Consider the following 15552-nt stretch of genomic DNA (forward strand, 5'->3'; position numbering starts at 1 on the left):
TTTGGTTTCAATAACAAAACAATCACTCAACTTTCAACTCAGTCACTAAAATTTAGAAAAAAATAACAATCCAGTCCCAATAACTATTTTCTGTTACAGACGTAACAGAGACGTTGATGTGATACATTAACTAGCCATATTGGATATTAACTAGCCACAGTGGAAACCCAATTTAAGAACCCTAGTTGCTGGAAGAAGAAGAAGCAGAAGAGAAGAAATAGAGATACCCACTATTGATTTGGGTTTTCTCTTTCATTTTCTCTATTAATTTTCTTGGCATCCAAACAATGGAAAGTTTAGCCCTCAACTGCTCCTTTATCATCGTCGCTGCCACCACTACTCCTTTCTCATTTAATCCTAGCATTTCCCTCCATTTCCACTCTAAACCCATATCCAAATATTCCCTGCCGTCCATCTTCCCACCATCTTCTTCATTTCCCGCCTTCTGATCCCTTCTCAATTCTCTTTTGTTTTCGCCTCTTTCCAAATGAAACAACCCTTTACTTTTACTTACCCATATCACTTCTCAAAACGACAATGGCCTACCACCTCAAACGACACCTTCTCCTCTTCTACTGTTGCTAGGAGTTAACTCCTTCATTTCCTCATCTCAATTTCAATAGGCAATAGTAGTAGAGGAAGAAAAATAAGAACAACGAGAGACCAAGAACTTGAGACAACCCTTTGGTGTTTCAATGGAAACAAAAGTAAAAGATGAAAAATGATTGTTGCTGCCATAGGTGATGTTTTCAATAGCTTGAAAAACTCTTCTAAAATCCTTTTCCCAAATTTCAACCTTCTTTTTTTTCCGCTCGTCTCCCCCCTCCCAAAAAAAATTATGACCCTTCGGATCCTCATGTCCAACGTGGCAAGTTAACTAGCCACGTCATCTATTTTATTAGGGCTATAACCGAAAACTTTAGTGGGTGACTGATTTGTAACTTTTCGATAACGTTAGTGACTAGTTAATTTCCTAAATTTTAGTGACTGAGTTGAAAATTGAATAATTGTTGGTGTAATTTACCCTACAATGGAAGTCGACTCTTATGGGTATCGACTTCCACTTTATAAATACTCATTCATTCCTCATTTCTTTTTACCCAAAATCTTCCCGAACTTTCTAACTCTAAAAAAACTTGTTATCTTTTTTATTTATTTTCCATGGTAAAAATGAGATAACACATAGCCAATTATGCCATCAATAATGTAATGGCCCGATTTTGGGCCAGTCGGAACAGTGGTTTTGGGACCACTAATCTGAGGAAGGAGAAATTATTTTTAATATTATTTTATATGTTGTGGCATGGTTATATGAGAGTATGAAAATTTTGGTGAATTAATTCTAGTGATTTCATGCTTAATTGTGAGCAAAAGTCTTATTTTGATAGCTAAGGGTGTCAAATAGCTAGAGAACCAAAAATTGAGGGTCTTTAAAGGGCAAATAGACCCTTGGATAAGTGGTGGCCGGCCATAGGAGACAAAATCTAGAAAAAGTCAAGATTAAGTGGAAATTTGGTAATTTATTTGACCAAAATTAAATAAAATAAAGAGAAAAGATATCATCTTTTTCCCTATCTCCTTCTCCACCGAAAACCCAGCCATTTCAGGGGTTTTTAAGCTTCAAAAATGTCAGCCACTCTCTACTCTTACAAGTAAGTGACTTTAATGGCTTTTCTTGAAAATTTTTACATTTTTAGAACTCTTGTAGCATGAGCTTTCTAACAAGGGGACTATTTTTTTAAATGGTTGAAAGTCTAGGGTTTTACCATGAGAATGTTCATGTTGTTTTCTAAAATTTTATGAAAGAGAATGAATCATGGTTGTGAAATAAACAACCTTTGTGAAGGGACTCCTTATGAAAACCCTAATAGGACCATTTTGTAAAGTTTGTATAATGGATAGTAATGTTGTGAAATATTGGAAATTTGGGGTTGTCATAAGAGAGATAAATGGTGGGTTAGGCTTGAATAATAAGCAAACTCAATAAAAATCTATTTCCGGGCCTAGGGGTAAAATGGTTATTTTGTAAAAAGTCTAGGGACAAAATGGTTATTTTGCCCAAATCATAAATTATTGAGCGTTTAGATTTAATTGATGATGAAATGACTAAATGTTACCATTTTAGATCAAGAAATACAAAATCCGAACCTAGACCGGGGGAAGACCAAGTAAGTAGATTAAATCAACTAGTCGCCACATTTTGAGTATTGAGGTAAGTTGTATGTAAATAATACAACTACACTGTTATTATATGTGTTTGAATTGATATAGCATAAATTTCTTGTTTGTGGAAATGATTATGTATGATGAATATTGAGATAGTAGAACTCTCGTTTGAACCTTTGGAAATAAATCGAATATTCATGCCATGACATTCAGGTTATTTGTGTGCTAGCATAAGACATGTCTGGGACATGCATTTGCTATGAGATGTGTCAGTGTAAGACCATGTCTGGGACATGGCATCGGCACGGAAATGTGAGAGTTAGTGTAAGACCATGTTTGGGACATGGCGTCGGCCTCGATTTCGATAGTCAGTGTAGGACCATGTCTGGGACATGGCATCAACTTGATGGATGAGCTAGTGTAAGACCATGTCTAGGACATGGCATCGGCATTATACCCTATGTTTGAGGCTTAGTGAATATCCGATATCATTCCAAATGGTTCAACGGTGAGACTTATAGTTTAAGTTAAATGAGAAAAGTATAACCATGTTGTGAATAGTACAGGTACCTATTTGAAATGTATGAGATATCAGCTCAATATATGCTATGTGAATTGTATTGGATAATGATGAGTAAGTTGTGCTTATGCCTACTTTTGTACTATGAGCATGATGATGAATGGTAAAGTTTTTGTTATATTTAGTTGCATTTAACTTACTAAGCTTTATACTTACCCCCTCTTCTTTCCATTTTCTTACAGTGCCACCTAATTAGCTCGAGGATCATCGGACATCGGGGGCATCGATCGCACTATCATCTAAAGCACTTGGTATAGTTAGATATTTTATTTTGATTATGGCATGTATAGGACCCTGACTTTTGAGTTTTGTGGCACTACTAATTGGCCAAATGTGTTAGCTTACTTTAGCATTTGATCCATTTTGTATAAGGCCATGGAAAATGGCTAATATTAAAAGTTTATATATGAATGCAAGATAGTCTTTCATGAATGTGAAATTGTTGGCATGGTTGAATATAAGAAATGTATATAGGCCTTAGCCATGGTTGTTTGGTTGAGAAATCATATTAAGTTAGACTTTGATATGTTGGTTGGCATTAGATGGTGTTTCGTGATGGCAAAAGGCTTGGTAGATAGCCTTATATTGTTTACACCGGTAGACACATGGACGTGTCTAGGCTGTGTGTGACCCACGGTCAGCTCCATGGGCGTGTTGCTTGGTCGTGTGTCCCCTGCACGTAAAACTTGCAAGTCAATACACACGGGTAAAGACATGGCCGTGTGTCTCAGCCGTATGGAGGACACGGCCTCTGGCCACGGGCGTGTACCTTGGCCATATACCCCTTATTGGATGCTGATGTCAGAAACAAAATATCAAGGATTTTAGACATGGGCTAGGACACAGGTGTATCATGGCCGTGTGAGGGACACGAGCCATAGACACGGGCGTGTGTCAGGACGTGTGAAAACCCCTGTGGGTTCAAATTTAGAATTTAATTCACACGGGCATAGGACACGGGCATGTCCCTAAATTCTTAGGCCGTGTGTGGTCACACGGACCATCAGCACGACTATGTTATAATGACCACACGGGCGTGTTGCCTTTCCACACAGGCGTGTGTCCTGTTTCAAGTGTTATCTTTCGAAAGTTAGTTAAAGGATCTGGGTTGGTCTCAAATGGTTTCCAATTAACGTTTGAGGCCTCGTAGACCCATATTAAGGAGTTTAGACAAAGTTCAAAAAAGTTTTTAATTTGACCGAGTCTTAATGACATCGAAATAATTGTATGTATGTGATTAAGTGTGGTAACGCCTCGTATTCCGTCCAAGCGTAGGGCTCGGGTGCAGAGTGTTACATTTAGTGGTATCAGAGCTATGGTTTAGTCAGTTCTAAGACTAACTTAGCGTGAGTACGAGTCTAGCTATACATGTCATAATTGTTTATTGATAGTGTGACGACTCTTGACGAGATAAATTGTGTTTTTATATATAGTAAATGGATCTTAACGTAGCTATGACGGATGACGTGGAAAGTAATGCGCTGGCTCCTGTTGAAGGGACCGCGCTAGTAGTAGTGGGCCCGTGACAATGAGTCAGGGTGGAGGGGCTAGAGAGGCTTACCTCCATATGATGGACGCTTCGTACACGGAGTTTGTTCGTGTGAATCTGAACACTCCACCTCCCCCACCTCCTTCGATTCCTTAGTATGCCTCTGTAGCTTCGCAAGGAGTGGATATGGTTAGGACAGAGAAACCTCTAGTAGATAAAATACGAAAGCAAGGGGCCGAGGAATTTCAGGCTAATATTGATGATGACCTAGAAAGAACAGAGTTCTGGTTGGAAAATACCATTAGGGTATTTTATGAGCTAACATGCACCCTTGAGGAGTGCGTGAAGTGCGCAGTGTCACTCCTACGAGACTCGACCTACCAATGGTGGAATACTCTCATGTCTGTTGTACCGAGAGAGAGGATAACTTGGGAATTCTTCCAGGAAGAGTTTCGGAAGAAGTACATTAGCTAGAGGTTTATAGACCAAAAGAGGAAAGAACTAAAGCAAGGCCAAATGACAGTAACAGAGTATGAGCATGAGTTCGTGAGGCTCAACAAATACGCTAGGGAACGCGTATCTACCGAAGCCATCATGTCCAAGAGATTTGAGGATGGATTGAATGAAGACATCCGATTATTAGTTGGCATCTTAGAATTGAGAGAATTTGTAGTGCTCGTGGGGAAAGCATGTAAGGCTGAGGAATTGGCCAAAGAGAAGAGAAAAGCTGACATCGAGTCCCGAGACTCAAGGAAAAGATAGATGGGGAAATCATATCAGTCATCATCTAAGAGATCGAGGAATTCACTACCCGATCGAATGCTTCAGTGGAGTTCTCAGGTAGAAAGAAGAATAAACAGTACACGGTGTCTAAAGCCCAAACTAGTTCCATCGCAAGTGTTGGTAGTGCTCAGCTAAATAGGCCGAAGTGTTCACAGTGTGGTAGGCGTCATTTTGACGAGTGCCAATGGAATGAAAGAGTTTGCTTCAAATGTGGATCTTTAGACCACTTCATCTGAAACTACCCCGACTTAGGTGAGAAAGGGAAAAGGCAGGATGAAAGAGCGAGTAATGCTCATTGGAGGGGTAGATCACAAAAGAACCCGAGCAGTGGGGCTAGCAGTAGAGGTGCTCCTAGAGATACAGCTGTGAGGTTCGAGGGCTGAGCGCTTGCAAGGACTTATGCCATTCGCGCTTGCGAAGAGGCATATTCACCAGATGTGATTACGGGTACTTTTTCTCTTTATGATATTTCTGTTGTTGCTTTAATTGATTCGGGGTATACCCATTCTTATGTCTGCATGAAATTTGTACCCAGTATGAATATGTTAGTTGAACCTACTGAATTTGTAGTAAAAGTGTTTAACCCGTTAGGTAAGCATGTGTTAGTTGACCAAGTATGTAGAAATTGTCCCTTGACAATTAAGGGTCATAGTTTTCCGGCTAACCTCATGTTGTTGCCGTTTGATGAATTCGATGTAATCCTTAGAATGGATTGGTTAACTTCTCATAGTGTTGTAGTAGACTATGGAAGGAAATCTATTAAGTTGAAATGTGAAGACGAGAATGTTCTTCGGTTGAACGAGATGAATCAGATGACTCACTTGTAGTAATATCGTCCATGACTATGGAAATATATTAGAGAAAAGGGTATGAGTCCTACCTTGCAAATATGTTGAATACCCAAGCGTCTGAAGTGAAAATTAAGACAGTGCCGGTGGTATGTGAGTACCTGGATTGTTTCCAGAAGAGTTGCCCGAATTGCCTCCAACTAGAGAAGTTGAGTTTGGTATCGAGTTGGTAACTGGTATGACACCTATCTCGATCGCTCCATATAGGATGGGTCCGACGGAATTAAAAGAGTTGAAAGTACAGTTACAAGAACTAACTGATAAGGGTTTTGTAAGACTGAGATTTTCTCCGTGGGGTGCCCCAATGCTATTTGTGAATAAAAAGAATGGATCGATGAGATTGTACATAGACTATCGACAGCTCAACAAAGTGACTGTGAAGAACAAGTATCCCTTGCCAAGGATCGATGATTTTTTCGATCAGTTGAAGGGAGCCACCATGTTTTCTAAGATCGACTTAAGATCTGGCTACTACCAGCTAAGGGTTAAGAAGCAAGATGTACCAAAAACCACGTTTAGGATGAGGTATAGGCACTATGAGTTTCTTATTATGCCTTTCGGTTTAACGAACGTCCCTGTGGTGTTTATGGATTTAATGAACGACATTTTTCGGCCGTACTTAGATAAGTTCGTAGTCATCTTTATTGATGACATATTGATTTATTCACGTGATGAGAGTGAGTTATACGCCAAGTTCAGTAAGAGCAAATTTTGGCTTAAAGAGGTCAGATTTCTAAGAGACATCGTGTCGGGTGATGGGATTAGAGTTGACCTAAGCAAGATCACGGCTATTGTTGAGTGGAAACCGCCGAGGAATTTGTCAGAGGTTCGAAGCTTTTTGGGTTTAGCTGGGTACTACAGAAGATTTGTGATTGGATTATCCATGATAGCTACTCCGATGATAAGATTTTTACAAAAGGATGTCAAGTTCGAATGGACAGAGAAGTGCCAACAAAGTTTTGAGAAACTAAAGACCTTGTTGACCGAAGCCCCAGTTCTAGTGCAACCGGAACCGGGAAAAGAGTTTGTGGTGTTTAATGGTGCATCCTTGAATGGGTTAGGGTACGTGCTTATGCAAGAAGGCAAGGTGATAGCCTACGCCTCGAGACAACTAAAATCACACAAGAAAAACTACCCGACGCACGATTTAGATTTGGCTGCCATTCTGTTCGCATTGAAATTTTGAAGGCATATTTGTATGGCGAGAGATGTCGAGTATTTACTGACCATAAGAGTCTAAAGTATTTGATGACTCAAAAGAAGCTGAATTTATGGCAACAGTGGTGGTTAGAGTTGATGAAGGATTATGATTTGATTATCGACTACCATCCAGGAAAGGCGAACGTGGTCACCGGTGCATTGAGTAGAAAACCTTTATTTTCTTTGAGAGCAATGAATGCTCGATTGGCCTAGTTAGAGGATGGTTCGGTTCTATCAGAGTTAAAGGCTAGATCGACGTTTCTCCAAGAAATTTGTGAAGCTCAGAATAACGACAGTGAATTGTAAGCCAAGAGAACTCAGTGTGAGTCAGGTGTTGAATCAGACTTTCGGATTAGTACCAATAGATGCTTGATGTTCCAAGACGGAGTTTGTGTACCCAAGGATAATGAGCTTATTTAGAAGATTTTACGAGAAGCACATAGTGGTTGCTTGTCTATCCATCCGGGTAGTGTAAAAATGTATAACGACTTGAAGAAAATGTACTGGTGGTCGGGGATGAAAAGAGACATTACTGAGTTTGTTTCTAAATGTCTAGTTTGTCAAGAAGTGAAGGTTGAACACCAAGTACCCTCAGGTTTATTTCAATTTGTGATGGTTCCCGAGTGAAAGTGGGACCGAGTAACCATGGATTTTGTGTCAAGGTTGCCTTTGACACCAAGGAAAAAAGATTCAGTTTGGGTAGTTGTTGATAGACTCACTAAGTTAGCACATTTTATACCAGTGTGTACTGACTATTCCCTTGAGAAATTGGCCGATCTATATGTTTTCTGAGATTGTGAGACTTCATGGATGCTCTTGTCAATTATTTCGGATAGAGACCCGAGGCTTACCTCGCGATTTTGGAGAAAGTTGCAAGAGGCATTGGGAACGAAATTGAATTTTAGCACGGCTTTTCACCCGCAAACTGACGGTCAGTCAAAAATAGTGATTCAGATCTTAGAAGACATGTTGCGCTATTGTGTTCTTGAGTTTCAAGGCAATTGGGAAAAGTATTTGCCGCTAGTCGAATTTACCTACAACTATAGTTATCAATCAAATATGAAAATGGTGCCTTATGAGGCTTTGTATGGGCGTAAGTGTCGAACACCCTTGTATTGGGCCGAGTTGAGAGAGAATTAGATACACAAGGTTGACATAGTTAAAGAGACCAAAGAGAAAGTTAAGGTGATTCGCGATTGTTTGAATGCTGCTTCGGATAGACAGAAATCCTATGTGGATTTGAAACGGAAAGGGATCGAGTTTCAAGTCGGGAATAAAGTGTTTTTGAAAGTATCCCCGTGGAAGAAGGTTCTCCGATTCAGAAAGAAAGGCAAATTAAGTCCATGGTTTATTGGACCTTATGAGGTGACCGAGAGAATTAGACCGGTAGCATACCAATTAGTCTTGCCTCGTGAGCTAGAGAAAATCATGATGTGTTCCATGTATCGATGGTGCGCCACTACCGATCTGACCCCTCACATGTAATTTCACCAGAAGAAATTGAAATAAGCCCGGATATGACCTATAGTGAAGAACCGATTAAGATTTTGGATCAAGAGGTCAAGAAATTGAGGAATAAAAGTGCAACACTCGTAAAAGTTTTATGGCATAGACATGGAGTCGAGGAAGCCACATGGGAACCCAGGGAGACCATGAGAGACCGATACCCGAGTATATTCATCGGTAAGATTTTCAGGGACGAAAATCCCTAAGGGTGGAGAATTGTAACGGCCCGATTTTGGGCCCAGTCAGAATAGTGGTTTTAAGACCACTAATCCGATGATGGAGAAATTATTTTTAATATTATTTTATGTGTTGTGGAATGGTTATATGAGAGTATGAAAATTTTGGTGAATTAATTCTAACGATTTCATGCTTAATTGTGAAAAAGAACCAAATCACATAAAGTGCAAAAGTCTTATTTTGATAGCTAAGGGTGTCAAATAGCTGGGGAACCAAAAAAGTTACAGGTCTTTAAAGGGCAAATAGACGCTTGGATAAGTGGTGGCTGGCCATAGGAGACAAAAGATAGAAAAAGTCAAGATTATGTGGAAATTTGGTAATTTATTTGACCAAAATTAAATAAAATAAAGAGAAAAGATATAATCTTTTTCCCTATCTCCTTCTCCACCAAAAATTCAGCCATTTTAGGGATTTTTGAGCTTTAAAAATTTCAGCCACTTTCTACTCTTGCAAGTAAGTGACTTTGATGGCTTTTCTTGAAAATTTTTACATTTTTAGAACTCTTGTAGCATGAGCTTTCTAACAAGGGGACTATTTTTTTAAATGGTTGAAAGTCTAGGGTTTTACCATGAGAATGTTCATGTTGTTTTCTAAAATTTTATGAAAGAGAATAAATCATGGTTGTGAAATAAACAACCTTTGTGAAGGGACTTCTCATAAAAACCCTAATATGACCATTTTGTAAAGTTTGTATAATGGATAGTAATGTTGTGAAATATTGGAAATTTGGGGTTGTCATAAGAGAGATAAATGGTAGGTTAGGCTTGAATAACAAGCAAACTCAGTAAAAATCTATTTCTGGGCCTAGGGGTAAAATGGTCATTTTGTGAAAATCTAGGGCAAAATGGTTATTTTGCCTAAATCATAAATTATTGAGCGTTTAGATTTAACTGATGATGAAATGACTAAATGTTGCCATTTTAGATCAAGAAATACAAAATCCGAACCTAGACCGGGGGAAGGCCAAGTAAGTAGATTAAATCAACTAGTCGCCACATTTTGAGTACCGAGGTAAGTTGTATGTAAATAATACAACTACATTGTTTTGATATGTGTTTGAATTGATATAACATAAATTGCTTGTTTGTAGAAATGACTATGTATGATGAATATTGAGATAGTAGAACTCCCGTTTGAACCTTAGGAAATAAATCAGATATTCATGCCATGACATTCAGGTTATTTGTGTGCTAGTGAAAGACATGTCTGGGACATGCATTTGCTATGAGATGTGTCAGTGTAAGACCATGTCTGGGACATGGCATCAGAATTATACCCTGTGTTTGAGGTGTATAAATATGTTCATTCTATCTATTTTCTTAAGATACATATTTTACACTAATTGCATGATTAACAATCTGAATTTTATGATTGTTGCAACGGTTGATGAATGTACTAAATGAGTGTTTTCTAGACTTAGAGCATAGAATGTGTGCAAGACACATCTATGCCATTTGTCAGAAGACTTGGAAAAGGTTGAATAGGAAGATGAAATTTTGGAATCGTGTCAGGTCAAGTTTTGTTGAGGACTTTGATGACTAGTTACAAAAATTAAAAGCAATAGGTGAGATATCCATTGATCAATTATTAGATATCCCTGTGCATCACTAGGTAAAGTCATATGTTAAAGGGACATGCAAATTTGATACAGTGGACAATAATATAGCTAAGTCATTTAATGCATGGATACTTGATGCAAGGTGTAAACCTATCATCACTATGCTTGAAGGAATCAAGTGATGGTGATGACTAGGATGCATGTGAAGAGAACCTGGGCAGAAAAGTGGAGAACTAACATTTCCGCTGTTGCATTGCAAAAGTTGGAAAAGAATCCTACAATATCAACTAAATGTATACTCACATCGAATGGTGATGGAGGGTCTAAAGTGATCCATGAAGACAACTAACACACAATTGACTTGAAAAAGTTGAAATGCCCTTTGTAATAGCCCGATTTTGGGGCTAGTCAAAATACTGGTCTCCGGACCACAAATTTGAAGTTATAAAAATTATTTTATTATTATTTTGGAGTCATAGCATGTTATTAGTAGTGTATAAAAATTTGATGAGTTAATTTTGACATTTATGAGCCCAATTGCGAAAAAGGACTAAATCGCATAAAGTGCAAAAGTCTTAAATTAATAGCTAAAGGTGCCAAATAGCTGGAGAACCTAAATTGGAGGTCTTTAAAAGATAATTAGACCCTAAGATAGTGCATGGCCGGCCATAGGAGACAATTTGGTCAAAAAGTCCAAGTTTGGTGGGTTTGGTGGTTAATTTGACTAAAATAGAAATAAAATAAGAAAAAAGATGATATCACATTCTAATATTCTTCACTACGACCAATTTTTCAGCCATTTTTAAAGGTTTTAAGCTTAAAAAATTTCAGCAACTTGTTCCTCTTGCAAGTAAGTGATTTACATACTTTTTGTCGAAGATTTTTACATTTTTAGACCCCTTGAAGCATAAGCTTTCTATTAAGGGGACTATTTTGCAAAATGGTTGAGAGTTTAGGGTTTTTCCATGAAAGCATATGTGTAGTTTTCTGAAATTTTATGGAAGAATATGAGTATTAGATGTGTAATAAACAACTTTTGTGAAGGGATTTCTCATGAAAACCCTAATAGGGACCATTTTACATAAGTTGAAAATTTGATGATAAATGTGTGAGATAGTGGAGATTTTGGATTTGCTATAAGAGAAAAATGGGTTCGGCTAGGCTTTTGATATGAGGAAAGTCGATAAAAATAAAATTTTGGACCTAGGGGTAAAATGGTCATTTTGCCCAAGTATAGATTATTGAGTGTCTAGATCAATAAAGTGATTAAATTTGTGAATTTCTGTTATTTTAGATCAAGAAATTCAAACTCCGAACTTAGACCGGGGGAAGGCCAAGTAAATTGATTAGACCGATTAGACACCATATTTTGTAACTGAGGTAAGTTGTATGCAAATATTACAACTACACTGTCATTATATGCAATGAGTTAATTTAGCATGAATTATTTGATTGTGGAAATGAGAAGGCACGATCATAATTAAGGTAGTAGAATTTCTGTTTGGACCATGAGAAATAAATCTGATATTCATACCATGATGTATGGACTATTGTGAGCCAGTGTAAGACCATGTCTGGGACATGACATCGGTAGTAAGACGAGAGCTAGCGTAAGACATGTCTGGGACATGCATCAGCCTTGATGTAACAGTCTGGTTTCGACCCTAGTCAGAATAGTGATTTCGAGACCACAAATCTGAGTTAGAAAAATATTTTAATATTATTTTTTCGTGCCTATTATAAGTGAATTAACATGTTTGAAAGTCTCATGTGAAAACTTAACTGTTTGTGTGCTTAATTTGCAAAAAGGACCAAATCACGTAAAAGGTAAAAGCTATGTGTTAGATGTTAAGTGTGCCTATTTGCTATGACTTTTTATTTTTGAGGTCCTTATGTTGTAATTGGACCATGGTTAGTGGGATTGGTCATAAATGACCTTAAAACGGATGAATTAAAATGTTTTAAACAAAGGGTAAAATTGGTATTTGATAATTAATATGTGTTAAAACTAAATAAACGTGAAAATAAGGCCATTATCATCTTGTTTGGATGTATATATCAAAGAAAAAGAAATAAAAATTCAAGCTTAGGGTTCGACACTTACTTTGCTTGATTGAGGAATGTAATTAGATCGGTTTTTAATAATTTTTATGTTTTTGTAATCGTTGCTTCGTATACTATCAACCCATGCTTCAATTTTTGATTTTGGTGATGATTTTGAAATGTGCCATTGATGAAACTATGAGTTTTGTGATGTTAGTTGATGAATTATGGAAGCTTGATGTAGGTTTAAATGTTTTGTATTTGGATTTTTGATAAAATTGAGTATTTTGGGTTAAACTGTAAAAATGTTATTTTGGGAGACTAAAATGTGAAAGAAATGAAATGTATAGATTTGTATGAGAGCTAGGAGAATTTGGCTAGGCTTGTGTACAAGCAAATTTTGTGTATTTTGTGATTTTGTTAATTAGGGACTAAAGTGTCGAAATGTGAAAATGTAAGGGCTATTTTGCAAAATACCCTAATTGTGTGTATATGAATTATTTTGAATGATTTAGTGAATAAAAGGATTAATTTTGAATACATATAGATCAAGAAAAGAGGAATTCGTATTTAGATTAAGGGAAGTCGAAGATTATAGAATAAACGTTCGAGTCGACAACTTCAGGTACGAGGTAAGTTCGTACGTAGAACATGATATTATAAATACATGTTGCTGTTTTGATTATGCATAGATGTATATATAATTGAGCTGGATAAATATGATGATGAATTGAAAGTATTTGGCACTAAGTGTGCGATTTAAACTAGCTTCGGCTATTTGAGGCACTAAGTGTGCGATATCGACTTGGTTTCGGGTAATTGAGATGGCTCTAAGTGTGTGGAATCATTCTAGCTTTGGCTAACCTTTAAGCACTAAGTGATGTTTAAAGCATTGGTGATTTTTGGAAAGTCTTAAAGTATTTGAACAAGAGATGAGATTGAAAATAAACAAAAATGAAAATGTTCAGGTAAGTATGATACCTATGTGATAGATGATATTATGTTTATAAAGCTCATTGAATTGGTAAGAACTTATGGATTGTGTTGGTATAGATTTGATAGATGAATTGAGAAATTGTAATTACTTAAGTGTTGATGATTTATGTTTTATATACTGTTGATGATTTTAGTACGAGCTTCCTGAGATTTTGAAAGCTTACTTTGTGTGTTTGCATTGTTTTATAGATATCGAAGCTACTACAAGCTTAGGGATCATCAAGGATCGTCACCACACAATTGAACCTCATTTTGGTACTTTTGAAAATGTATATTTTGAAGTATGACATGTATAGGCTAGTAGTTGTGGAAGTATGTTTTGTGATGTATATACTTAGCCATGTGATTTGGCTAATTTGTGCTTGAACTCATAGTTGATAATGGTTTATGGTATGTGATGTTATTATGCAATTGTGGTATGTTTTAGATGGACAAAAGAAATGCTAAATGTTGGTAAGTTTTGGTAGGTTTAGTATGGGTTTGAATGGTGTATGGAAGTAAATGTTTTGATATGAATTTACCCATGTTTGGAATGAATTGGTAAGGTTTATGAGTATGCAATTGGGTGACTATTTTATGTGATGAATAGCTTTAGATTTGGTGTGTAATTTGGCTGAATTGGTTATGAAGAAACACTTATTTCTTTGCTTGTTGGTTGATCCAAGTTTGGGGTGGCAAATTGGCTATACAAATGGCCTATTTTTGTCCATACGGGCAGAGACATGGGCATGTGTCTTAGCCGTGTGCAACACACGGCTATGTTGCACGGTCGCGTGTCCCTTGTAGTACCTTATAATTGTAGGTCAGGCTCGAACACAGCCAAAGCACACGAGCGTACGGCTAGCCGTGTGGCCTAAGTCAGATTCGACCATGGCCAAGACACATGGGCATGTCTTGTGGCCGTGTGGGCAAGTCAGTATGTATGCTCTATTATGGCACGGTCTGGACACACGGGTGTGTCTAAGCCATGTGAGGCACATGGCCTGTTCACACGGGCGTGTGACCTTTTAAAAGTTGAAAATTTCTATAAGTTCTAAAACTTTTGTATGTTATCAATTTGGTCCTGAATGCATGTTTAAGCATTGTATACTCGTTTTTATGTGAATATTGAATGTGAATGAATGGCTTTTATTAGTAATGAGATGATATTTGATGTATGGTGGTTCTGATTTGAGTTATAAGTCCGGTAACACCTCTTAACCTATTCAGGAGACGGTTACGGGTTAGGTGTATTACATTTTATTGGTATCAGAGCTATAGTTTAGTCAGGTCTAGGACTACCATAGCGTTTGTGAGTCTAGCTATACATGTCATATTTATGAACTACAATAGTGTGATGAATCCGGACATTGAAATGTGATTTTATATAGCAAATGGATTCTGAAAGAGCCGTATCAGACGATGTTGAAAGCAATGCGCCTACTTTCGCGCAAGGGACGGTGCAAGCTGATTCTCGACCGGCTATGAGTAGCTGTGATGGTGAGGCTAAGCAACCCTTCTATCAGATGATGAATGATTGGTTTAGTCAGTACATTTGAACCTATCCGGCTGTACAACATCCTCCACCCCCGGTTAATCCTTCTCAAGTTCCTGTTATGCCACCAGTGAATCTATTTCAGTTAAGTAGACCATTGGTTGACAAGATTAGAAAGTATGGGGCCGAAGAATGTCTAGCTACAACAAATGAGGATGCTAAAAGGGCCGAGTTTTGGTTAGAAAACACAATACGAGTATTTGATGAATTGTCATTGAATCCCAAAGAATGCATAAAATGTGCCGTTTCTCTTTTGAGAGATACAACGTACCATTGGTGGAAGACTTTGACATCTGTGGTTCCAAGTGAACGAATTACGTGGGATTTCTTCCAATCTGAATTCTGGAAGAAATATATTAGTCAAAGATTCATTGATCAGAAACGCAAAGAGTTTCTCGAGCTTAAACAAGGCTGTATGTTTGTCACAAAATACGAGCGGGAATTTGTAAGGTTGTGTCAGTATACCCATGAATGTGTATCTTCGGAAGCAATAATGTGCAAGAGATTTGAAGATGGTTTGAACGAGGATATTCGTTTGCTAGTCGGGATTTTAGAAATCAAAGAATTTGTTGTGCTTGTTGAACGAGCATGTAAAGCTGAAGATCTTGGAAA

The sequence above is a fragment of the Gossypium hirsutum genome, chromosome A05, assembly GCF_007990345.1.
Source record: "Gossypium hirsutum isolate 1008001.06 chromosome A05, Gossypium_hirsutum_v2.1, whole genome shotgun sequence".
Taxonomy (NCBI): Eukaryota; Viridiplantae; Streptophyta; class Magnoliopsida; order Malvales; family Malvaceae; genus Gossypium; species Gossypium hirsutum.